The sequence below is a fragment of the Copidosoma floridanum genome, unplaced genomic scaffold (genome assembly GCF_036245765.1).
Source record: "Copidosoma floridanum isolate Cflo_tuat_1 unplaced genomic scaffold, Cflo_Japanese_pri ptg000013l, whole genome shotgun sequence".
In the NCBI taxonomy this organism is placed as follows: Eukaryota; Metazoa; Arthropoda; class Insecta; order Hymenoptera; family Encyrtidae; genus Copidosoma; species Copidosoma floridanum.
The window spans coordinates 24,573,281-24,599,896 of NW_028321890.1; the positions used below are offsets into that span (position 1 = coordinate 24,573,281).

The 26,616-nt window shown below is 40.0% G+C and overlaps 1 protein-coding gene and 1 long non-coding RNA gene across 3 annotated transcripts in view; one reads left to right on the forward strand and one right to left on the reverse strand.

Moving 5' to 3' along the window:
- Positions 1 to 26,616, reverse strand: part of LOC149374966 (uncharacterized) — a 93,271-nt gene that overhangs the window by 44,967 nt on the left and 21,688 nt on the right. The gene's annotated exons all lie outside the window — the stretch shown is intronic.
- The window catches only part of tna (Zinc finger MIZ domain-containing protein tonalli), a 32,433-nt gene continuing 16,831 nt past the window's right edge, over positions 11,015 to 26,616 (forward strand). For both annotated transcript variants that reach the window (XM_014363745.2, XM_014363746.2), the window contains exon 1: positions 11,015 to 12,682. The gene's annotated coding sequence lies outside the window, so the exon portion shown is untranslated. The remainder of the gene's footprint in view (positions 12,683 to 26,616) is intronic.

Consider the following 26,616-nt stretch of genomic DNA (forward strand, 5'->3'; position numbering starts at 1 on the left):
CTTTTTTTCCCTTCCTCCTCTTACACGGAGTCGGAGGGGTTTCGGTGCATCGTTTACATTCGTGAAAATGCTTTGAATAAATTACATTGAGCGCTCCATGTGTGCCCCCTACCTATACACGAGCTCTCGAGAAAGCGAGAGAGAGAGAGAGAGAGAGAGAGAGAGAGAGAGAGAGACAGACAGAGAGGAAAGAAAGCTCATTCGCTCGCTCGCAAGTACTATATAACATTGCGCAGGTAGGCAGGCAAGTATATATATATATGCCTTGACGATGGAATGCATCAGAGAGCTGCGAGAGAGTGCTGCTGTGCGGGTGGGGTGTTCTCTACACACGTACGGACGGTCTGTCGGTCGCTCGGTGGACTGTCTGCTGGCCGACACCGAAAACGGGTGTGGTGGGGGGATAAGGCACGCGAGGGGAAGTAGCGAGCTGCAAGTTTATAGACAGAGATATATACGTGTATACATGCAAGTAGACAGACATATACGGAGGAGTGGGGGGTGCAGGTGGGAGAAAGAGAGAGAAGGAGGGGAGGGCGACATCATTGTAGAAATTCCTTGCCGAAGTGGAGAGAGAGAGAGAGAGAGAGAGAGAGAGAGAGAGCACAGGCACGGAAACGCGCGAGGTTATATAGCTCGCTCGCGCTCACTTGGTGCAGCAGCTAACTGCTTCTGCGTGTGTGGGTGTCAGGCTTGACTCTCTCACTGTGCTCGCTCGCGCTTAGTCGTACGTGCGCCTCGTTATAGGTATATATGCGCTTGCGTGCCTCTGTAGAAGCGTATGCACGCGTATATATATGTATGTATGTATGTATGTATGTATGTTACACACAGAGTGAGAAAGCTTTCGCGTATGCGAAATCCTTTTTCCTCTTTACTGTTCCTTCTACCATTCGTCGGCTTCTCTTATACCTACTTGCCCTTCTCGGTATACATAATGCTTCTACATGCTTGCACGGCTGTGTGTTAATACGTATCTGTATGCGCACTTAAAGGACCGTGCTCCGATGGTCGGGGGCCGACAACAGCCGAGCGTTACCGAAAGCTTCTCGTGTTACATTATAGGTATAATGTCAGACACACGTATACACGTATACGTACACCACCCGGTGCGTGTTTTCTTTCTTATTTTTCGTTCTACCCTACACCCATCTGTCCGCACGGACACTACCCCACCCCCACCCTACCTACGCGACCTCGGTGCGCTATATAGAGTACAGCGACGACGGCGACGTCGACAGCACCCACAGGCAAGTAGTAGGAGGCACCGTCTACGTCATCATCGTTGTCGCGGCGTCTTTCGCCTATATAGACCCGAAGGGAGCTTTCCGTCGATGACGACAGACGCGAAGAGGCAAAAAGGAGAGCGCGGCGGTATAGAGCTTGCGCTCCTCCGGAGCAACATATATAATACATGTTTTCGTCGTGTACACTATACGCCTACATACACGTGCATAATACATACACATTATATCCGCTCGCAAATGAGTATAAGGTATTATAAACACAAGTAAAATGGACAGAGAGAGAGAGAGAGAGAGAGAAAGAGAGAGAGAGATGATGCGATAGCGCAATCTGGCAACAGTGGCGGCTGCCGTTGCACACAGGCTATATAACCGATATATATTGTGGCCATGGTGGATTGAATGGAGGGGAACTCGCTCAGGTCAAACTTTTCTCCCCCACCCACCTCGCCTGTTTGCTGCCTCTCTCGTGTGTTGTGTCGGTTTCGACGTGACCCCTCTCTCTATCCGCCGCTCTCACCCCACGTCTGCCATTTCTCTCTCTCTCTCTCTCTTTGCGCGTGCAACCAGCCTATATATATGTATAAACACTCTCTGTCCTGATCCCCCCCCCAACCCCCACCCTGTTTCTCCTTTGATCCCCACCAGCCCGTTTTCTCGGTGCGCGCTAGCTGCACTGTAGCTGGCTCTCTTGCTCCCGTCACACGTATGTATGTATGTATGTGTACAAGCTGGTGTGTGCCGCTGTGTGTTACTGCACTCGGGAGCGAGTAAAGCGAGCGAGAGCGGTGTATAAACGCGCAAACGAGGAAGACCGAGAGGAGATAAAAGTAACACACGACGACGACGACGAAGACTACGAGGCAAAAGAGTTACTGCTGCAGAGGGTACTCGGGGGAGGAGAGGGGAGGGAAACGGTACCTCTATTACTACTACTAGCTACGACTACTATTGCTGCTACACTACCCAACAGATGAGAAAGAAAAAAAAGCGACCAAGTAAACAGCATAGTGGTAGATGTGGGGGTGGGGAGTTTTAAAAAGATGAATATAACTGGAGGGGAGAGAGGGAGACATTTCTGGCCCAAAATCAGAAAATCTCTCTCTGCCCCCCATTCACTGCGCCATGCAACTACACCTCCTCTCTTAACTTCCTTCCTCTCTTTCTAAAGAAAATGCGGACAATAAGCTGCACAGAGTAAAGCATACACTAAAAGTATCCTAAGTAGGTATACGGATACACAAGGTACAGCAACACGGACAGTTTGAGCGAGAGAGAGAAGGGTGGTGAAGGGAGCGTGTTGAGGCGCACGTCGGTCTCGCAGCGCAGCAACTGTATGCCAGCCATGCTCTTCTCACCCCCTGGTAGTCCTCACCACCACGATGTTGCCACCGCCATCTTCTCCTCTCCCTCTCTCTCGACTCCTTACAAGGGGTATAGGTATACATGAGTATATGCAACAAACAACCCCCGACCCCGTACAATAGTCGCTCACCCTTTCGTCGCGATCGCTGTTGTACGAATTATATGGATGAGAGGGAGAGAGAGAGAGATATATATAGTAAAGCCATAAAACATATAGAGGGAGGGAGAGGGAGATTGATAAAAAGGGGAGGGGGTGTATAGCGTGCCGCGAAAGACTCTGTCGCGACTTTGTCAGCGCGCGAGTAATGCGCGTTTGGACTGTCTATAGTGCGTGCGTGGTACGAGTAAGAAAAGGAGGAGAAAGGAGGGAGGGAGAGAGAGAAGAAACCAATGCGTGCGTCTTTACTCCTACGCGTGACTGGCAGCTTTTTCTCTCCTTCTCCATCCGTTCTTTTGTTGGCGCGTATATATTATGTACGCGCTGTTTACGCGCATTAAGTATAAGTTATTTCAATTCGTTGATTCGATTGTACTAAAGAGCGCGTGATAAGACTCAAAGAGTAGGCTAATTTGACGACTATTTCTTCTGCTTCTCCTCTTTGGTGTTTTTTTTTCTTTTTTTTTCGTTTTGTTTGTTTTTGTGACTCATCGTGATTGATGATGATGATGATAAGAATTTTCTTTTTGGGAAATCATTAGATTCAAATGTATCTTTATGAGTGTACTGTCTATTAAAGAAAAAAACCTTTACTTCAATAAAAATTCTCTCACTGAATTCTAGCTATTTTACACTATTTGGATTGTGGCTGAATTCTACAAACCAAAATATAAATCTGTCTTGGATATCGCAGGAAAGTTAATAAACTACGAAAACCCAAAAAATTAAAGAAATATACTGAAAAAAAAAAGTTGTATTGCCTTCTACTTTAATAATCTATAGTTCACTTGTTACGTTGGTCGGGTGCTCGAAGATAACTTGACCCTTGACCGCAATCCATTAGAGTGAGCAGAATTCAAATTATGAACTAGTTTTATTGGTAAGCATGAAATCACGCTGTGTTTAGTAATGTGATCACTTATTTGTTTATGTATAATTACAACTTAAAAATATTAACACAATATTGTTACGCATATTTAAAAAATCAAGTATTGTCAACACAGAATTAGTTTTTTACGTTTCGAAAATACAAATATTCATCGTCATACTTTAATGCCTACTGTAAAAAATTCTCAGAGCAATTTTGAAAAAATGTGTAGCATCGCGTAAAACATGCATCTATTATAGGCTGTTAGCTTACAGTTTAGTAAACATATTTTATAAATGATCAACAATATAACTAACCACGGCACCATTATAAATATTTTGATTTAAACTGATTAAATGCTATTGGATCAATCGTGTCATCAGATAACCCGGGTTGAAAGTTATATCGTTGGTAACATTATTTTAGGTCAGTCATACACTTGTATCGATAATGTTGGCATTTAAAACCTTATAACCCTGCAAAGTAAGTTTTCGCATTAGTATCTCACAATACAAGCTTAACATTTTTATAACCCAAGTTGGTAACCCAATCTAAAAAATCGGTAATCCTCAAGTAAATAAACTTAAAAATTACCAGAAGCCCTAATGATAGCCTTAAAAACATACTTTGTATTGTCAACTGTTGCTAATAAAACCCCACAACTCTACCTTCGCAATAAATAATCTAAAATCTAATAACATGAGCTATAAAAAACCTTAAAAATTCATAACTTTAACTAAGAAATGTCATAAACCTTGTGATATATGGATTCAGAATTTGTAAATACTCATTACATCACTTTCCGGAATCCTTAAAACATAAAACCTGTAAAATTAAATAGTTTTGTTGTTGTATCAGTTTTTCAATTTTACGATGTGACATATGTAGATATCATACATCAACGACGAAAAATTTTATAACCTAGCTTTGTTATAATACAAGCATTTTTAACATTTTCTCGTTTTAACAAAAGTTTTCAATTCGTACAACATGATCATCTAAAGTATAGAATTAAAGGTGCTTTGTATCATGAATTTTAAAATACCACAAGATTGAATATGATCTAAAAATATTTCGTGTCCACACGCTCTTTACCTACGTTAATGTAAACTCTGAAACTTAATCCATTTGCACTAAGCTACAAAATTGTCAATCATCAACCTTAATAATATAAACTTTAAAACGTCACAAAACTGTAGTATGATACACTTTTGATCGAAATGTAATCTTTCAATATTTTTAAATATCTTATAATCTTACAACTGTACCCAATGAGATCCCATTTCTATCTCAATTGATTAAATGTTCATTTTACTTGTAGTAATTTTCTGAGATATAGAAAAGAATGTTGAAAGTACTAGTCACTGATGCCCAAAAGTTCAATGAAGTTCTTTTAGCTGTCAATAAATTTTATGATGTTTAATGTGTAGAAAGTTGCAGATTAATCTTCTATAACTTATTACCACTTTTCTTATTCCTTGCACTCGGCTCGCCTCGGTTACCCTCTGTCAAATTATTCCAATTCAGTGAAGCTGTATTAGGATTACCTCAGCCAAACCATCATTATATCATAGCAATCCATCATCAGATTTGATTTTAACACATCTCTGCTCAGAGCTACTAGATATATTTGCTCTCCAAGTAGCAGAGCACATAATCACCATTTTTATAAAAAAGAACTTCTTGTATGTGGGATTTAAATTTAAATAAAACTTTGTACTAGGGTTCATGCATTAACCTTTCGTATTATATTATTAAAATAATTATAATAAAAGACAAGCAAAGTCTATGATATTAACAAAATATTTTTTAAGATTAGCTTAAAATTATACACTGTTTTATTTAAACTTTGGGATTCAACTTTAACTTCCATATACCAATGGATAATTTTATATTATTGGAGATGGTCAAGATACAAGAACTAGAAGTACATTAGATATATTGGGCAATAATTCAATAGACCAGTTCAAACTTTTCTAAGGTGCATCTTTTTATGATGCATTCTATCCTTCTGCGATATAAAAACGCTATAATACTGCTTCTACAGGTTGTGCAACATAACCTATATTTATTCTCAAATTTAATCTTCTTTTTAATACTTGTAACCATAGTTAACATGTGTATGGACCAAATAAAATAAATAAATTTTAAATTATACATAATTATTCAGACATAAATCCAAACCACATTAATAGAGCTGTAAAAAGATTATTTAAACATAAAAATGTATAACACTGATTTTATTTTTTCAAAACCCTTATGGAAGAAATGCGTTGAAATGAATTACATAAAAATAATTCCACAGGATGGTGAATTAATTTTGTTGGAATTCTTCATTTTTAATGAACAAAATTCATTTAAATGAAAATCAGGCCGTAAAAATTATGAAACCTCTGCTACAACATTGATATTAAATGGAGTAGGCAAACAATAGCGGACCAAGAAGCAGTACACAGCAGAGGTGAAAAAACTCCTTGGAAGACATGAGCCCAAGAGGGCCCATTGACTAAGGAGGACCCATCGTTTTAGGCAACGGTGGCAGCAGATGTGTGTTTTCAAAGTTTCCTGGCAAGCGACAAATTGAAAAGAAAGGAAAATTTGTCTGCTCTCCTGCGCAACTCAACAACGGGCCCCTTCTTTTTTTTTTATTTTCCGTTCTCTGCTACACACATGGAGAAGCCTCGCGTGGTAGAATCGCCGGTCGAATGACTACGTTAGGCATAGAGACCTTCGGTCCGTATAAAACGGCTTATGGGTATATATGGCGTGTGCATATACCCACAGGGTCATCATCTCTTTCTATACAGGCTGTATGTTTGTCGAAAAGTGGTCTGGCACGCGTGTGTGTGCCGGGGCCTTATACGTCTCTAATACCAAGAAGGACGCTGATGTTGCCTCTCTTTAAATGGACTACCTTATGCTCGCAGGTAGGGAGAAGCAATATATAATATGTATACACTGCGTGTCTTGCTAAAGCGAAGGAGAGCATCGTCGTTGCCACCGACGCAGATCGTTCCTCTATATTATTCTATGTACCGATCCTTTCTTAGACGCATCTTCTTTATTCTTTTTTTTTCTTCTCTCTCTCTCTCTCTCTCTCTCTCTTTCCTCTCTGTCTTTCTTTTTCTCCAGCCTTTTTCTTTTGCTATAACATACCATTAGCTACCCCTGCCCTGAAATGTGGCCTGTTAGATGGGCTCGTCTTTCCATTCGCTCTTCCAAGTTTTTATCGAAATATGTGTTCTAGAAAATACACAGGAGAGAAAAAAAGGAGAGGAATCTACAAGCTACAACTGCATACACATGCAGAATACACTAAATCTTTCTAGCGGTGACGAAGGAGAATGAAACGTCACCCAACAATGGACGTTTTCTCGTATTAATAGGCATTTTAAGAAGCTAGACCGACTACCGAGATATGGATTACTTTTGGTCGATTTTCATCAGTCGCAGATTGAAACTAGATTTGTGTATTATTATAACTATTATTCGTGTTACACGATTCTCATCGCTATGTAGATTTTCTTTCCGAACAAAAAAGTTCCAGTTTCTCTTGTACCAAAAGAGTATAAGCCGTGAAATAATAATGTGTATTTTCTGTTTGCCTATAGGCTTTACTGTAATGGTATGTAGTTATGATTATTGTACCCTTTTTTTCCTTAGGTACACTTATTAACTCTCCTTCATATGAAGCTTCTTATTTGCTTTGCAGACAATAAAACAGCCGTAAAATTTAGTAGCACCATAATTACCGCATAAAGAAACACATCGATCAGTTTATTTTGTTTGTTTGCTTTGTTTTCAATACGAATTAGAAATGAGCAAGAACAATGTCAAGCAGTATATGACATTTGTTGACAGACGATTGCAAGATAGTGTTATCAGCAAATTAATAAGTAAAGATTTGCACCCTTTTCCACCCCTTGAGAGAATCCAGCTCACTTTCGAAAATCCCGACAAAAGTGCATTCCAACAGGTGAACAATCGATGCTTTCCGCTGCTACAGCTCACGAAATCCGAATTATCTTTTGAAGCTTCCAGAAAAGCTCATCGAGAGCTTTTTCGGATGTGCTCGCGTACACGTAGGCGCGCACACGCACAAACACACATACAACCCCCATCAGACAAAAAAGGGGGAAAGAAAGGAACATCCTGCCCCTCCAATCTCTCTTCGACTCCATCAAGGAGAGAAGAAGAAAAAAAAGCGAAGCCGACCCGCTTTCGTCAACTGCGACGCGCGGATGGCTTATAATACTACTGCGCACTTTGAACAAGAGAACGAGAAAGAAAAAAAAAAGAGGGTGCGACTGGAGAAAGAAAATGAGACTGACGAGCAGAGGGAGGGAGAGAGAGCGATTTTCGTGCCCAATACGCGTTGTCTCGTTGTATGTATGTATAAACCACTGCTACGCGAGAGGCCAAATTCTAAATCGATCTATCCCCATGTACACGTATACAAGAAAAGATAGAAAGAAAGAGAGTGTTTTTTTTCTCTCTTTCTCTCTCTGTCTGTCGGTGTGTGGCGCTCACGCGATAATAGAGCCGTGTTGTGGGTGCGATAGCCAGGCGACGAGCCAGACTTTTCGCCAGTACACGTGTACACACACGTATGTACACTTATATGCACAAACTCTCTATCTCGCTCTCTTGTGTAGTGAGTCAGAAGCGTGGGAGGGGTGTATATACACATAGAGGGAGAGAGTGAGTGAGTGAGAGAAAATGCAATGATTTCGGAAATTCCCCTATCGTTTGTAGCAGCAGAGTCACCCAAAGCCTTCGATGGAACTGCTATAATACGTACAAACATGGTAGCACTGTATTTTAGAAGACATAATGAATCTTTAAATGTTAATTATATTTTTTACCAGAATCTTTACCAGAATTCGTTTTAATATCTAAAAGTGGAGTGGGATTTGATTACATTCGAGTACAGGTTATGTAAGATTTTAATCTGGACTGTTCAGACTTGTTCGAACCTGTTCGAACAACTCCGGGAGCATGGATATTCATTTTTAGCGAGTACTACATTGGACAATTGCAGAAATAATCTATTTTACCACAACTACTGAGGATAACTGGACGAAAAAAATATTTCCGCATCAAAAAAACGTTCTGGCTCTGATATCTTATAAATTTCAACAGCTAGACCATGAGAAACATATATCACAACCCACAATAGGGTAAAATGTCATAGTTTTGAAAAACGTCATGAAAGACTGAAAATTCATCTACGAAGCGTAAATAAATTTCACATATTCTCCTTGTGTAACATACTTTTATTTTCAAGTCACTTTTACCAATAAATCGGTGTATGTATCCTCGATAATAATAATAATAAAAACAAATAAATAATAATGATAATAATAAAAACAGTACATCGTAGATAAATGCATAATAGAAGTCATGGAGGAGAGCGGCACGCGATTGTGGAACATATGTATACAATACAAAGGTAGTAAGTAAGTATTATAGTATTAACGAAATCGGGAGAGGTGGGAGGGGGGGGAGAAGAGAGTGGACGGACGGTGGTCGATTGGTTAGAGGGGGGTGGAGGAGGTAAAATAATTTCGATCGTAGGAGTGAGGGGGGGAGGGAGAGACACGAGAGAAAGAGAGCAAAACAGCTAGACACGGTGGTGGCGGAGCAGCGACGCGCTGGCGGCGGCCGACTCCTCGACAATAAGTCTCGGGGCTTGTTGCTGCTGCCAAATGATGGACTAAAGGACGCGAGCGTTCGCACTTTATATATGTATATTCTCCTCTCTTTACTTGGTTCAGCATCAGTAGCCGATGCCGGCACAAGCGACCGACCGTTGGGGTATAAATAAAGGTCTGCTCTCTCTCTCTCTCTCTCTCTCTCTTTCCGTGCGTGTGAGTCGTACGTACGTACATGGACGGACGGATGGATGGATGTACGAAACACACACAGCCAAACCCAAGGAAGGAAGGGAAGAGGAAGAAGGGTGGACGAGAAAAGAGAGGCAGGGAGGAGAGGCGAGGTCGAGAAAGAGAGAAGGAGCCTTCTGTATTATAAAGAGGGGAAGAAAATACTTGAGCAAAGCTGGTAAAGAGAGTGCGAGAGAGAGGGGATGGGGGGGGGGGGCCGGATTCCACCCAAGAGAGGAAAGAAACACCGCCGCCAGCGGCACCGCCACCACCGCCGCCGTCGTGTCGTGCCGAGAGCGCGAGCGCGTGTGCCTACGGAGAAAGAGGATATACCGTATATAACGCACACCTTCTGCTGCTGCCTGCACCACCGACGAGGATAGCAGAGGACCTTTCGCGCCGCTCTCTTTCTACGTGTACCCCCATAGACATGTATGCATACGCGCCCCCAAACTCGCCACACTCACAGCCACATCGACCATACATATGGACGTGTCCACATGCATCTGGGCGTCCGTCTCCCTCGTGCGGTTCGTGTTACACACGTCTCTCTCTCTCTTTCTCCTTCCCTCTTGTTCTTTGCTTCTCGCTCGTTTTGCTCGTCTCGTCTCTTTTAACTTGTGGAGCGCGCATCTGTCTCTGTTCGCTCCCTTTGGTGGGTAGCCCACTGCGACCAGCCCCCATTAGCTCATCCCTCTCTTATGGCCGTGCAGCGCTATACACTGCTCCGTTTTGGAGCACACTATATATACCCCCTCTGTCTCTGGCTGGCTTGCACGTGCGCCCGCGCACACGTCACACGACGAACAGCAGTGCCAGCAGTGGAGCAAGAGAGAGAGAGAGAGAGATAAACGCCAAGCGTGGGATCGAAACAAGGAAGGTTGTCGCCGACGACGTCCCCGTCATTGGCGTGTGCCTGAGCGAGATGGATGCTCAAAAGGTGGTGGTACAATGTGGCCGAGGGAGGGAGAAACGGAGCGGCAGAGAAAAAGGAGAGCGAGGGCGAGAGAGACAGGCGGAGCTGGTGAAATAGCGGGTGCGACGAGGAGGCCGACGATGCCACCTATACCTATACCGCACTCAACACTGCCGTGGCACACGGCTACACGTATACGTGTCTGTGTCTCTCAGCCGATGCCCGTTCTCTCTCTCTCTCTCTCTCTCTCTCTCTCTCTTGTTTCCACTATACATGCCAAACATACGCTACTTATACCCACACTCCGAGAGAGTGTATACCTATATCCTTTACGACGCAGGGAGAAAGAGAGGGTGACGAGGGGGTTACAGAGTCCAAGTAGTGCAAGCGAGATAGAGTCGTACAGCCGGTGGGGGTAGTGGTGTACACAGAGAGGAATATATAAGTGAGGGAGAGAGAGAGAGAGAAGTGAAACGCGCGCGTTTTGACGTTTCTTCCGGCCACCAGTCCGATGAAGCGCCGCACGTTCATCCGCGGAGAGCAAAGCGGTAGGCCGTCAATCGGCCTGCGAATCCGACGACGGCCGAGCGCGCGGAGCCAGAGCAAGCCAGCCAGCTAGCGGCTCACACGCTGCTCGTCGCTCAGCCGAGACGGGACGCACGAGGAGACGCGCATCGCGTACTCTCTGTCCGTGTGTATGCTAACGCGTCCAACTCCAACGCGTATTATACATCCCCGAGTACACGCGACTCGATTTTTCGTTGCACGTGATACATTTTTTTCCGATTGGTAAATCAACCACTCATTCTTTGTACTTTTTTTGTTTTTTTGTTTTTCGTTTTTTTCATTGAAAAGAAGAAGGAAAGAAAAAAACCAATTATATATATTGTTTTTTTCCTCTTCCCATACAATTTTCAAGTGCCGCGAAAGTTTGCAAGATTTTTTGGGGTGCAAAGGTATTGTTTGTCCACGTGATATCGCCACCCTTGTTTTGGCCGACTCCAAAACGCGTGATGACAATTGTGTACTTGTGTGATTGTTTTGTTTTGTTCCACCTTGTTTCCCTCATGTGAAGCACATAGACGGCAAACTTGATTGTACGAGTACTGTGCGGTGAATTAAAAGGTTCCAACAAAGTGACAGTTTTCATCAGTTAGTTGATCGTTCCTTCGATAGCAAGGACTAGTGCTACGGATGTACACGGTACAAATTGTGTGCACGAGGGATGAAACCAAGTGTGCGATGATTGTTCGGTCCGATGAAACGTGACATTGTGAGTTAAGAGCCCGTGAGTTCCGCGAGTAGGTGAAAGAAGGAAAGGCAGAAAAGAGAGATTGGCGCGCGATTGGTGTTGAAATAATAAGGTGACCGTGGGCACATACGTATACATGTGTACACACGTATGTACGTACGTTGTATTTATAATGTAATGCAAAGCAGCGGTAATGGACAGACAGACGGAGCTGTGAGGCATTATCATCGGGGCCGGCGTGTGCGTGCGTGTGTTACAGCCACACGATTTCTCCTTTTTTTGGTGCGCGTAAAAAAGACGCGACAACGTCGATTGTAGAAAAAAAAAAAAAAAAAAAAAAAGAAGAAGAGGAGAAGAAGAAGGAAACAACGCGACGATGATCATGACGACGACGATGACGATCGCCAGTAGTACCTTTACCACCTCCGTCAACTTATTAAGTAGAAGTAGCAGCCGCGGCAGAAGTAACGCGCAGACGGCGGCCTCGCTGCTGTATTAGTAAAGAGAGAGAGACACGCTCTCTCTCTCTCTCTCTCGCTTGGCCTTTTTTTTTCTCTCCTCGTATATTTTATAATACACACCATAACTACTCATCGTAGTCGTGTGTATAGCGCACTACAAGGAAAAAAAGAAGAAAAAAAAGGAAAGAAAAATCTTGAAGCATCCTTCTTTTGAATTCTCTCCCCATCTCTCCTCGGTCTACAAGTGTACATATACATATACATACATATAAGACACATAAAAGCGTGGTGGCCGCGACTAGGCTGGCTCTCTTTTGTGTCAATGACTTTTGGATTACGAGAGAGGAGCGGCTCCGCGGCTGCCGCATCTAGGCATCATCATCATCATCATCGGCTAATACAACAACAGCAGGAGCAACTACACCTACTATTACCATTACTACATCGCTTCGCCGTTGTCGTCTTTGACATTATTGCAGACGAGAGAAAGGAACGAGCTGTTGACGACAAACTCGCCGCAAGTTGATTTCACCGGTAAGTACCTTGTTTGCACACACTCCTCTTTCATTATTATTTACAATCGTTTACAAAGGACTGGTGCAACTTTTTTTTTTTTTTTTTTTTTTCCCCATTTTTTTCGCTGCTCGAGACTGGGTCGGGAGTTTAAGTTTCCCGCGAGAGCAGAGCACCGCGGCCTGCGTGTATAATGTGCATGTAGGGGAACCGGAGGCTGGTTGTATGTGAGCGCTGCTGCTGCGGAGAGATGCGTTGACCCCTCAGTCAGATGTTTCGACTTGCTATTTATATGTATGAGGCGCTGTGCCTGATACTCGCTTGATCTTATTGCCTCTGGGTTTTTTTGTTTTTTAATTTTTTTTTTTTTTTTTTTTTTTTTTTTTTTTTCTTTTGAAATTTCCCTTTTTGGGGGATTTTTTGTTGTTTCGTTTAATTTTGCACTCGAACGTGCATATTGTTTTTGAGAACAAGGTCACAGGTGATAGTGTTGTTTTTCCGATTTTTGCACAATAAAGCGTTATTTGGTTGACTTTGTTTATTTTTTATTATTTTTTTTTTTTCATTATTTCAATTTTTACCATTAATACCCAATATGGAGGTGGACTTGGTTGACCGGCACCACAAGTAATTTATTTTTTACGAGAATAGCAGGGGGAACTAGAAATATTGTAACAATTTTGCTCCGAAATAGCTTTTACGAGATTATTCCACAAGCAAAATGCCCCCGAGACTTTCTATTCTATATTCGGCTTTTGCCAAAATCCAATGGTTGATCATTCTATTATCCCTTTCCAACGTGCGAGCATCAGCAGTAGCGCGTACTCGTATACACTTGATGGGTCGGTTTTTACGATTGGTAAATTAGAAAAGAAAAAAAAATTTCGAAAGTTTATGTAGATTCATTTGGCCTTTTTTTTTTCTTTTGCTTTTCGTTTGATTTCAAAATAAGTGAGGTCAATACCTGTACGCTCTACGCAGCTCTTTTTCGTTTGTACCCGGCATAAATCATCGCATCGGGAAACGGTTATTAATACACCTTCGAGGAGCGCGATAAAACTGTGTTTCGCTCATTTGAATTAGTAAAATCAAACGATGGAATTACAAAATTAAGCCTTTTACACACAAAAAACTGTTATTAAAATAATCGAGAAAACTATAAACACGTACTTACGCATGTTTATACTAAAACAATCTGTCAAAACAGTATAAACATGGTAATTCAACAGAAAAGAGCGATACAAATTACTTCTAAATTATTATCCGTATTGTCAACATATAAGTAGGGAAGCGCAAATGCAGTGAGACGGTCGTAAAATCGGGCGTTCGTAAAGTGCGACGTTGGCGGCTTTATCTCTAGGAAAAAAATTTACAATATCTCCTCTTTATCTGAGAGAGAGAGAGAGAGAAAAAAATTCGTGGTGTACGCGCTGCGAGTTGCGCAAACAGAAGAAAACTTAATTTCTACCCAGAGAGAGAGAGCCGAAACTTTTTCCCTCGTTCCATGTGCATCGGAGAGCGCACTGCGCAACGCCGTCATAAAAATCTCGGTGCCAGTCGGGCGCAAAAATTAACGTCATGTGCAAGTGTACATCAGCAGATAAAGCGAAAACAATGAGGAAGGAGAAAAAAAAACAACAAAAGATAAAATTGAAAAATACGTGAATCGATCGTGCAAAAGCATCGACTCTTTTCTCCGTTTTAACAAGTAAACATGCAAAAGTCCTTGCGAATTCTCTCTGCTTGCTCGCCACATTGGCCTCAACGTACACCATATTAAATTTATGTGCGCGCGTATAATATACGTGTGCACGCGAACGAGAGCTCAAAAACTCAATGACGAGGCTACTATACGACGACTACAATACACACTCTCGACTACGACAACAAACACTCGATTCTTGGGTAACCCCGGGTTAAAAGAGCGGCCGATACTTAACAAATGCGTGCTCGCTGCTACAGCCGAAATTGCGCTTCGTTAAAAAGCCTTCGATACCCAAGTACATATATATCCACACAAGTCGCCGAAAAAAAGCGTAAACTCGTGTACATACCTACCTACTCGCGTACGCATACCTACATGTACACGCTTGAAAAGAAAAAAAAAAAAAAAAAAAAAAAAAGAGACACATGGACGCCCGTACACCCGTTCGCTTTTATAAACCTTGATTGCGAAACTTTGGCTCGCGGCTTTTGCTACATTACAACGTGCTAAAGATTGTATACAAGAGGGCGAGAGAAAGAAGGAAAAGCCGTCGTCGTCGCCTGAACTACTACAACACACATTACGCAGAGACTCTTGCAGTTTTTCCTCCTCTCCTCTCTAGGGGGGGGGGGGGGCATCAACCGCGTCAAGCCAGCTTTCTTGACACCAGACACGTAATATAACAAGCCAAAGACACCTAAAATCGCCGCGCATTAGAAACAGGAGGAGGGGGGGTACAGCCAATAGTGATGGCCTATAATGGTCTTTAAATCGTAGCACATAAAGCTTATACCAGGGGGTAGGGGGGGGGGGTTCTTATGCAACACATCAGCTTGGCTAACTCTCGGGGGAGGGGGGAGATGTATAATACTCGCGAGAGGTCTCTCGCGGAAATGCTGCTGGTGCGCTGCCGTGTACTCGACGCTGCAACTATTGTAATGGTCAGTGGGCGAGCGAGCGGGTTACCTGATAACGCGCGCGTGCCACGCGCGTCATTTCGCGGCTGTAGCGCGCGAGCTAAGAAACAAATGCGTAAAAAGAGGTATAGGTACGTTAAAGCTGTTTTGTTGGCGGCAGAAGCACCGCGGTGATACGGCCGCTCGTTGGTGCTCTCTTACATGATTTTTCGTCCCCTTCTACTCCTCTGTTTTTTGTTTTTGTCGCTCGGTTGTTTGCCGGAAAGAAAAAATGAGACGTTGTTTTTTTTGTTGGCAAAATTGTTGGGTTATTAATTTTGTTTTACGCGCACCGTTGAGACGACGTATACCAGAGTACGGAGAACTGTCAGCGGTTTTTGTTTTTTTACTTTTCAGCACTCGAGTCGATGGTCCAACCATTAAAAAGTTAATTCTGTTGCCATAGATTTTATTTATTAAGAAAAAAGATACTTTTGGTAAATTGGTACAGTAGTCTTTTGATGTTGACTGCCATAAAAATCTTACAAGTCACACACGAGACACATCGGAATCTGATGCTGTACGTAAATTCATTTGAATGACGTTGGTCCAACGGACTCGTCATTAATGAGTACTACAAGTTAAATTTAAATGGTTAAAAGATCGGTTGAAATATGAAATAGTTAGAAATTGGTACGCAAAATCTATGAAATTATTGTTGATTTAAAAAATTGTAAAACATATACTCGCAGTAACGCACACGACTAAATACCTCAGAAAAATACGGATATTGGACTAGGTCAATTTGCAAGATTGAAATCGTGAGTTTTTAAAACAGTACCTGCAGTTGCTTTTTTGCAAAATTTTGTAAATTTCATGGAGTAACCTTTTCTGATTAATTCTAAATTGTCAATTCATCTGATAAACACGAAATTAATTATTGTTGAAAAAAAAAATGTATTACTCTATTCTACATGTAGATTGGTTGTTTTTAATAAAAATTCTAAAAAGCTAAAAAAATATATTTCAAAAATTAGTCTTAGAAGAAAAACAATTGAAAATATAAGAAAAATATGAAAACTTGATGAGTAGAAAGATAAATAGAGAATATTAAAATGGATTTAATGTGTTACAAAAAATATAGTGGTATTTTTAGTTTGTGTATTTTCCCATTTTTTGTATGGAATTTTATTTTTGACCTTTCAAACGTCCGTAATAAATTTTTTAGAATATTCTTTTTTTTATAGTGCAAGTTTTGAGTTGACGTTTGTTATGATTCAGAAGCGATCAAAAAACTGATGTTAAAATTGTCACTGAATAATAAATTTTATTTTATTTATTGATTTTTTTTGCAATTCAAAATAATAACTTTCATACAAGGTTTTTATCTTGATGGATCAACTTCAGAATTTTTTTAACATAGAATAGTTAGTCAATTACAGTAGTTTGCGAATACTCACTGAAGGTGGCTACATAACATTTAAGAATGAGAAAAATGACAGCAGATAAACTGATGACAGCTTAGCGAACGCACGTGTATGACGCATGAGCAGGTATTACGTATTGGCAGTGTTGTCAAGTTTACTGTCTCAGTATCGTACATAACTAATAAATTAATAAATTTTAATGAGATAGTCAGGAAAAGATACTTTTTTTTCTTATGTATATTGTTTAGAGATTTTTTTGCTACTTATTACGTAAAGTTGTTTAAGAATTCTTTGCAAAAGAAAAAAAAAAAAATAGGCTAGTCCTCATTGAACGTTGAAAAAATTACATTGTAATCTCTTTGTAATTTATATTAATTAAATAATTCTGGACCACTTTAATTATTATGAGAATTTTTCAACTTTAATTTATTTAGTTAATTTTTTCTTCTAAACAAGAGATTCTCTAACGAAAGATATTAACAAAATTTATAAATATACTAAAAACGTATTCTATCATAGCTGAAAACATTGATAAATGTACCTCAATACGAACAGGAATGTGGAGTAAGAACAAGAGCTTAAGAATTTAAGGTGTGTACACAACTTAGTGGAAAGCGTTCTTCTCGAATTTAATGGCACATTTACAGGCCCTGATACATTTGACGCTGTATCGTAAATATTGATATACATTGAAAATTCAGTATCCACTGGAAGATAATAAATAATATGTTTTGTAAATTACAGTCTATTTGTGAGGAATTTTCTGAAATTAAATCAAATATGTACATAAATCGTGATTTTTTTACGATCAGCCTTTGTTATAGTATAAATCTATTTTTGCAAAATACGTCAATTATTCATTGTAGGCAGCAGATTTGATAAAAAAGGTAAATATCTGCAATTACCTTGCAGTATTTGTCAAACGTAATAATACCTATTGCAATATTTAGAATAATTCTTACTCTATAAAATCTTAATGAAATACACGTCAAAAGGATGCAATAAATATATCGTAGGCGCACAGTATTTTTTATATGGTGATTCGAAGAAATCCAACTTTTGTAATGCTTTCATCACGTTTGATTTATGTGCATTAGAAACATTTTCAAATAAATTAAATGCGTATAATAGGATGATAAGCATGTAAGTGTAGGTCTAAGGCTGCATACTTTCGTTCTTTTGCATAACACTTCTTTAATTGTTTTAGAATAATCTTTAGAGCAGTTTTGCGTAACCCAATAACGTTTTTATATATTAAAGGAAAATAATATACAACTTAAATTTAATAGTTAATATTGTTGATGAGTGACTCTGAGATCAACATTGTTGATATTGATATTCATTTAACCTTACCAAATTCGTAAATACAGATGTGTTGATGATGCGAAGAGCCGTACGTTGTTTGTATTATTTATAATAATAATTAGTAAATATTAACTACGGGTGCAAGTAAACAGTATTATACTGAAATTTTACAAGATAATATTAATATATTATAATAATACTCAGAATACTCATAAAAACATATAATTAAGTGTTTGTAAAAATATGTTGTATGAGATGATTATATGGACATATTTAAATTTTGATCCATATCTGTAAATTTCCATGAATATTCATAACTTTCGCTAAAAAAAAATTAATCAACAAGTTTGTCACCTTAGTTTTTGAGAATATTGGTTTTTATAAAAAATTATCGTATGACTACCAGCGAGACTATCAGTATCAAAGTGATGTACGTCCATAAAGATCCACATTAAATAATGATTTTCCTACTGCTAGTTATCGTGATTAATATTGATTTCTGTCGTAAAATGAATTTTCTAGACCAGGACATGAAACAAAATTTTTAATTTACTTTTACCAAAGACCTTTTTTTCCTTACAAAAGTGTTTTCAGTCTTGTACACCCGCAAAATAAAACGAAGAAAAATATTCATCATACGCGATAGTTCAATACATCACATATACATTATGCTAATTTGTGTAGAGAATTTTTCAGAAGTGAATAATCCTTTAACCTTGTAACATTTTATAAAAAAAAAAATAAAAAAAAAAAAAAAAAACTTATAGATCGTATCTGCATGCTGGTAATATATTTCTCGAGTGCATGTACGCGTATACATGTATCTGTTTGTATTCATCGTAACTCATATTATTTTCTCCCTCCGTTGGCAAAATACTTAATCTGAAAAACCACCGAAAGTACATTAAATATTTGATGATGAAAAAAAAAAAAAAAAAAAAAAAACAAAGATCAAGGTTAAGAAAAAGCAGTATGTAAGAGATAAAAACAAATCATTAAATAAACAAAGAAGAATCGAGACAGACCTTGCGTCGATATGTCGTTACGTATCCTGCGGAGAGAAGGTCTCCTATAAAAATCAGCACAAACTTTTCAGCGCCTCGAATTACGTAACGATTATTCTCATTGTTCTCGCCGCTTGTGAGCAACATACATATAGTTTATAATTTTTTTCTTTTCCGTCGTCAATGTTCCAATGAGGATCGATTATTCGTGATTTTTTTTTTTTTCGAGAGGTCGCAGTGGTGAAAATATAAAATAAATCATCAAAGCGAGCCCATGCGCGGCACAAGTGCTTCGGAAGTACAAGTTCAAGAGAGACAGCGAAGCGAGAGAGGGAAGTGAACAGGGGGGGGGGGAACGTGGAATAAGAATGAGAGAAAAAAAAGGCAGGAACGGAAGAAGGTAAAAAAGAGAACGCCGGGTGAGAGAGGAAGGACGAGGCGCAGGTAAAAATGGAGTGCACATATGTATATATATATATATATATTAAATGGGAGAAGGAAGAAGGAGAGCCCGTCGATGTATCGGTACACGAAAGCGTGAGAAATCCGAGCGAGCTCATATATACCTCTACTCCTGTATATTATTACACGTATAGCGTACACGACCGAGTCCACAGTAGTGGCGACTACATGTGCCTTATAACGTATATATACACACGGAGGCTGTCGGCGCGATATAGAGAAGAAAAAAAAATCGAGTACGCGCGTTCAAGTGTGTATGGGAACACACGTATAGTTACAAGCACGAAAACGACGCGACACTGGCTCTCCTCTTGTTCATAAGGGCGATATTGTTCCTCTCCCATCGGAACTGTATACGGTCGGCGTCCAGGATACCGTTATCGCTTAACGGGCGATAAGATTACAGTTTTGCGTAATGCCAGCGCGCTGACATCATTACTAATACACGCGTGACTGTATATAATATACGGTTTCTCTCTCTCTCTCTCTCTCTATCCCCCTCTCTGGAGATGTACGTAGGATTCACTCGTTTTCAATTTGTACACCAGCGCGAGAGACGTCGGAAAAATTCAAGGTGAAAGGCGAACGTTTTTTTTTGTCACTGCTGATAAAAAAAAAACATAATTGTCTTGCGATAAACGTCCATTACTATTTCGACTCGTGTACTTCACGCATATGTACGTGCACTCGTGGGTGCATATGCTTCTCGCATCCGATCGCCGCGAGGCACGCGCGAGCGCACGAGCGTTTCGGCCTTTTTTTTTTTTTTTTTGCTTTTACACGTACGATGGACACGAGTGTGTGTGCAAGTCTGTATACATCGAGCGAAAAGTATGACGGGGAGAGAATTGGTGTCTGGCTGACGAACGAGGACGAAAAAACGAGAGGAGGAAAGAAAGAAATTAACGGATCGTCTGCGACGACGGCGACCTGATAATTTTCTATTTCCAACGCGATGGTGTGTAGAAAAAGTCTGGGAGGCCTCGATCGAGGTTGCCCAAAAGACAAAGCGCAGCTACAACACGACACGGGATTTTTTTTTTTTTTTAAATGATGAGCGCAGGCAACCGAGCGAGCGAGAAGAGGCGTTCCGGTTCTCCTTTTCTCTCTCTCTCTCTCTCTCGAATAAGAATGCAGACTGAAACATTCGATGATGAAGTTTTTTCAAGGCTGAGCGCGCCTCGAGCCACACTATATAGTGCTGCTGTCTGCGTATATGTATATACTTGTGTGTATGTGCGAGTGCGCACACATACCCGTTGCTTGCCACACGCAAGTGTCTGCGGACGTAGTGTGTACCTGTGGTGGTGGCGGTCCGTCCGTCTGTATAATATGCAAATGGCGAGCGAGAACACAACAATAGCTCTCTCGCAATCGTGCGAAATTCACTACTCATGAGTCTCTCCGCTGCCGAAGGAACGATCTTTTCATAAACTCTTTTTTCTCTCCCCCTCTCTCCCTCCCTATGTACACGGCTTATTACTCGTTTTTTCGCTTCGATTTGTATCACACGTACACGTATACGTCGAAGGGTATGATTTTTTTTTTTTTTTTTTCCCCTGGCGCGATTGATTTACGGGAACGGGTATTCGGCCGAGGAAAGAGTGCCGATAAAACTACACTCAACTCGGAAGGAGTTTTTTCAATTCTTTTTTTTTTTTTGTTTTATTTTTTTATATATAAAAAAAAAAAAGCAGCTCCCACTGAAATTAATTCATCACTCGTCAACAACAACAACAACAACTAGCGAATAACAAAGAGGGAGGAGACGAAAAAAAAGAAAAAAAGAAGAGTCTCGCTTCTTCGCGTTCTTGACGAAAGTCCTCCGGACGACCTCGCGGGGAGCCGAGATAAATTTTTTTCCAAAGAAACCAGCAGCAGCCGCGGACGCAGAAGTAAGCAAACAGACACCCAGACGGACAATACTTGCACAAATAAACGTATCCGTGAACACTAAGCACCCAAAGATCGGATGAAAAACATTTTTACACGTATATTTGCTTTAAAATGGGTGAATCGGCCGTACGATTTGGTGTAACCGTGATGATACCTAGTCGTCCCATCCCGCAACGAGTATATATATGTATGTATGGACATACGAGAGATAAGCAGCAGCGGCGGGGCGAATGGAACGAAAAAGAGAAAAAGAAAAGCTCGCTCGCATCATTCGAGAGCATCAATTAAACCCAATCAATCCGGATTATCCTCGGGTCCGAGTCCCCGAGCTTCATTGTTTATTTCCTCATTAGCCTCGACGCGCGGGCGCAGCTATTAACTATACACAACACACATTATACACTCGAATCATGGCGATGGCTGTCGTATTGTTTTTATATAATCATCGTCATGTTCCGCTGTCGCGGACGCGTATATGTATTAAAACATGTCTTTTTTTTCTCCGCACAAGATAATAATATTACTTTGGCTGTTGGACGTATTAACGAGAGATACATTTTCCTGAGCTCGCAATTCGTTACGCGATATAGCGAGTACCTATATACACGGCTGATCGCTAAGAGTCATACTTTGAGGAAAACATTGATTCTCGATTGCATACAAGCTCTTTTCTTTTTTTTCCTTTTATTTTTCTTTTTTTTTTCGTTCCGATGTACGCGTGTGAGCGTGTACGTACATTGATGTATGTATAATGCATGAGCCTCTATCTTGGCCTCGAGCTCCGCGCGACATTCAGGCGCTCGCCGGACTTGCGCGAAAGAAGTTTACGAGCGAGGAGGAGGATACGCGCTTTAAGCCGATATGGTGATGCTTGCATGGTGCCTATGGAAGGAAGGAAGGAAGGAAGGAAAGAACGAGGGAGACGCAGAAGAAATAGGGATAAAACTTTTGCCCGTGTTATATAAGCGTCGCGAAACCATTTTGCTGCTGTAATATGTATGATGCGCTACTGCTACTGTTGTTGTTGCTGCTGCTCGTGTCCCTTTTTTCGACTATAGACAGGACGATGCAATCATTTTACGAGCGATTATGATTTGCAAACACTTGGCCTTTCATTGTAGAATGTCATCGTACACGCGATGTGTTGGCTGGAAATCAATACGATGGCAAGCACTTTGATTGATAAGCCAAGTTTACCTTGGTACTTGTGTGTTGTATTATAGGTATAATTTTTTTTTTTTTTTTTTTCCAAAATAACGAAATTATTTTTTTCAACATCATTAACTGTTGGCAATTAGATTCAATTGTTACGTTAAGCACAGTTTTATAGTAATGATAATTGGCAGGAGAAGTGGGCATATATATAAGGTGTGGAAATACGCTCAGTCATTATTGTACGCTCTGTAAAGTCTACCTATCGTTCAAAACGTTAAATGCGCCTTCGACGATCGCACTCTGTATGTGTTATTGCCGTGAACCTGCACTGCTATTACACTGGTATACTTTACTACCACCACCACCACCACCACCACTACTACTACTTCTACAACCTGTTGTTTTTCTGCGCCTTTTTTGTACCGCCTGTGTATATAATCGGCTTTGAGACGGTGCTTGAGCACGAGCACCCACAAAAGGACATGATACTTTCCTGTTTTACCGACGCTAATGAGATATCTTTATATTTAAATTATCCAGCAAACGTGAGCTTCGTGTTTTTTCTTCGTATTTTTCACTTCAGCGAATCTTTTTCAGTTTTTTTTTCTTTTCATTTCTTTTTTTTATTTTTTTTTTTTTAATTTTTTATTTATTTTGTATGTTACAAACAAACTGTTACCTTTGCGAAAAATCGTATGTTTTCAGTATATACTACATAAATTATGCATTTTTCAACTTGGCCTTGAGACGTCAAATAAAGTAGCAAGATGCTATAAAAATGATTTTTATCTCGCTTTTTATAGTTTGAAACATTAGAACAACGTTGCAGCATGGTATAAAAATTGCAATTTTTCAAACCACTACAACTAATGTACGTTTTTAAAAAAATGTACTTAAAAAACTACGATTACTTATTTTCAAAAGTTTAAACGAATGTAATCATTATTATTTATTACTAAAAAAGAGTGTATTTTAAAAACAATTCATAAAAAAAATTGGATAAGAGTTAATGCAAGTATAAATTTGTTTTTTGAAAAACAACTGTAAATTATTAATAAAATTACTTGGAATTAAAAAGTACTTTCTTTCATTTATATTTTATAAAAATTTTATTCATACAGATTAGTTGTTTGGTTAATTATTGTCAGGTACTTATTAAGCAGTATCTTTTTCTTTTTTCAAAACTTGCAATCAACAAACAATTTTCATGGAAACGTCTTAGAAATACGTTTTACGGTATAAAGTATCGAGATATGCTATTTAAAAAGTTAACGCTTTGTTCTATTGTGTATATTTTTACTGACATACGTTATTCAAAATTTATCGAAAATATTAAACACGGAAATTTTTTTTTACATTTTACTTATTCTTAACGATACTTATTTATTTTTAAAATAAAATATAGTTCAATTACTAATTTTAGTATTAGTTAACAATATTGATACGAAAATTTTAAAAGTAATCTAAACTATTTCATGGTAAAAGACTAAAAAAATGCATGCGATTCCGATGATATCTAGTTAAAATACTTTAAAATAACTTGTATTTAAAAAATAAATATTTAAAAAACAAATAGGTTCTGTAAGTAAAGAAAAAAAATTCTTCATGTATGTATATACATGTACATGTACGTTAAAATTGTAGTTAAAATGAATGATTCAAAGGATTATTGGATGAAGCTTAATGCATCTTCAAGAGAGCAAAAAACAATATCGAGAATAAAAAAAAAAAAAAAGAAAAAAAAAAGAAAGTAAAGCCACCAGCGCTTTCACAATCGTACACGATTCCGGTGAAGCTTAATTTACTTATCGCGATAATGGAAAATCACGTGATGGCTCGTCAGTGTGCGATTGCGTGTATACAAACGAGCCAACACACGCGCAGCAAAAAGTCAGCCAGTCAATAATTTTTTCGCGATACGATTCGGAATCCCTTCGTGTTCAACGATTTTCACGAAGCACATTGAATGACATCATCGTGTGCTAACAACATCAGCAGTGGATTCAAGTAGGTATATGCTAACTTGGGTATCGTCACGAATCGCGCTGCTGGTTTCGTTTGAAATAAAAATTAAAAAAAAAGGAGAGAAAAAAAGAGCCTTAAAACCAACTGACGCAACTGACAGTAGTATAGTCCTTATCTCATGAGTGTTGCTTTTATCGAAAAGCTCGTCCATATACACGTATTCTTGGCTGACGTGGATGAAAAGAAAAAAAAATCCCCAGCTACTTAAAACCGTATACTATTTGACGCAGGAAAGAAAAAAAAAAAAAAAAAAAAAAAAAGAAGTAATGAAAAATTACACGTATCGAACGCCACACGGATAGAGACTATATACGAGTGAAAATCGCTTGAATTTTATTTATCCAGACACGCTGCCATGCTTTTCTGCACTGCTTACGGTATAACGTGTATAAACGATCAAGCCTGATGATTGTCGCTGCATAACTTAATGAATGGGCTCCCTATATCCTTCGTCCCCCTCTTCACTCTCTCTCTCTCTCTCTCTTCTTCTTTTGGTGCGTTCATTTATGCAAATATACATGCGCACACAGACACGTGCAGTAGGTTTACACAAACACACAGAACAGAGCTTTCGAGAAGAAAAATCGAGTGCGTGGAAGTAAGTACAGACACACACGCGCACACGAATATGCTGCAAGCCAAAGTGGAAACGCGCACACGCACATGTACTGTCATTTACGCCACAGCGTATACGCACTTGGCTAAACAGGCAAGCAAAAAAAAAAAAAAAAAAAAAAAAGATAGACAGAGAGAGAGAGAGAGAGAGAGGTGGCGTACATACACCATTGTTGCGTGCTGGGCGGGCTTGTATAGTTGACGAAATATTGACATCTAAGAATAGAAAGCTATACATCGTATATGGGGTCGGTGCTGCACCGCTGCGTATATGTATGTATGTATGTATGTATGTATGTATGTATGTATGTATGTGTACGTGAATCAGAGTACGAGCGACACACAGTAAAGAGAGAACGCGTGTAAGAAGGGACGAGAAGAAGAAGAAAAAAAAAAAGTCGAGCGGGATGAATATTGAGAGGGAGAGAAGAGAACGAACGAGGGAACATTTATGCATGTACATAATATACCCTTACAGCCCAAGTTTGCAAGAGAGAGAGAGAGAGAGAAAGGTTTTTCTAACCGAGCAGTAAGGGGGATGATGCCAGGCTAGGACGACGACGAGGACGGGGGATGGATGGATGGATGTGTGTGTGTAATTTACGCGGTGCGAAGGTTAGGTCGATTGTCGATGGGAATCGTGAAGCATATATATTACATTATACACATGTACGCTGCCGCATGTCAAGGGGTACACACACATAGGAAGTCTCATTCTCTCTTCGTACACTGTGAAGATGACGTCAGCCCGTTTGGGGTGAATTTCTCCCTGTCTCTCCTTATGCACACACGTATACGATCTTTCTCTCGTGTCGATTCTCTATAAGTATATGCCTCATATAGTTGGCTTTTGGTACGCGCGTACAAGCGTTAAATGAATCTTCCTTGATGGTGATAAAAAACACTTTGACCCTACACGTGTACAATATAATACATTCGTACAAAGGACTGTACATACAATACATACTGTGACACGTCGAGTGGTGTATATAGTGTCGTATGTATACAGTGGACGCGCCGAAGGGAGTCAATACTCATCCGCGTTATTGCTCCTCCTCGTCCTATACACCATTCTATCGTTTCTTTCTTTTATTGCCGTTGTTATTATCATCAACGTCACTCTCGACGCACGAGGACTCGAGCGCGTGGGCGTCGGTCTATAATATTATAGTACAGCGGCAGCAACGTGCAGGGGGGGCCGAGGGTTGAGATCCGCCACGCAGCAACGAAGTGTATAATACTTGCGTCACGACTACCGGGGGAGGCAACGCGTATACGTAAAACACCACCTATACCCCGACCGTAGCGCGTCATCCTTGTATTACGTGGTGGGTTGGAGATCCTCGTGAGTCCTTTTACATGTATACAGGGTGATAGTGTTTCGAGGCTTGCCAACTGTTGTGTATAAGAAAGTTATGGATTGTGTGTACCTTCCGTGGGAGGATCATACTCTGGTAAAATCGAG